The 1,044-nt window shown below is 38.7% G+C and overlaps 1 protein-coding gene across 5 annotated transcripts in view; it reads right to left on the bottom strand.

The window, feature by feature from the left end:
- The window catches only part of ccser1 (coiled-coil serine-rich protein 1), a 133,336-nt gene that overhangs the window by 117,259 nt on the left and 15,033 nt on the right, over nt 1–1,044 (bottom strand). The window lies entirely within an intron of this gene.

A 1,044-nucleotide genomic window follows, 5' to 3' on the forward strand; every position in this document is an offset into this window, starting at 1 on the left:
CTATCTATCTATCTATCTATCTATCTATCTATCTATATGTAAGAAACCAGCCTTTTGTGCCTTTTTCAAATTCATATGTACACACAAATGTATTACTTATTTACAGAATTTTATGCTGAATTTGAGCTGTTGAATATTACGAGTGATACTTTAAAAGGTGCCAGTTTGTCAAGTCAATACAGCACTGTGGATCACTAGTAAATGTGTGACATTTTTCACTTAGCTCCAATTAGATACTATTAAATAACTTGGTCATCTCAAAATGAGTTCAAGAGAAGTCAGTTTCTGAGATTACCCTGATCCTCAATCACCAACAAACTATATTTTGTCCTCACTCTAAATGTGAACAGGCACTATTAATGAAATTAAAATAAAAAGCACTATTTTTGAGCATCAAAGCAGCAAAGTAGAGTCAAGTGCCCTGTGCCTGGTTTTGCCCAGCGGGTGCTAGAATGTTTTTGTTTATTTTTTTCAAGGGCACGGTTACTGGGTGGGATTAGAAAGGATCTCCTATCATGCAGTATATTATAAGGGAGTGTGTAGTAGCTGGGTACAAATGTGGCCAATTACTAGTGCTGTCAGTTAAACGCGTTATTAACAGCGTTTAGGAAACCCGTTTTAACGGCGTCAACTTTTTTATCGCAAGATTAATGTTCTTTCTGGCCTAGCAAACTTTGTCGTTTTTTTTCACATGCTGTTGCAACAACTAGTAACGTTAGAAAAACTAGAACAACACACTGGACCTAGCTAGACCGGAAACAAAACCACGAGCCGGCCAAAGAGTAGTATGTTACGTTTTGAGTGGATGGCGAGCACGAGACACCGAAATGGAAGCCAATAAGATTCTGAATGGAAAGTTTACCAAATGGTTCCATTGACAAGACCATAGTGATCTGTGTGTTTTGCTGTTGTGAACTGAGCTATCATCGTAGCACGTCCAGTCTGAAATACCACCTGATGGCCAACCACACAGCGGAAGCGATTTCTCCCCCTCCCCTCAAAGTATTTTTTTTACCCTTTTATTGATGGACAGTGTTACACTGT

Source organism: Etheostoma spectabile, chromosome 5 (assembly GCF_008692095.1).
Source record: "Etheostoma spectabile isolate EspeVRDwgs_2016 chromosome 5, UIUC_Espe_1.0, whole genome shotgun sequence".
NCBI classification, from domain to species: domain Eukaryota; kingdom Metazoa; phylum Chordata; class Actinopteri; order Perciformes; family Percidae; genus Etheostoma; species Etheostoma spectabile.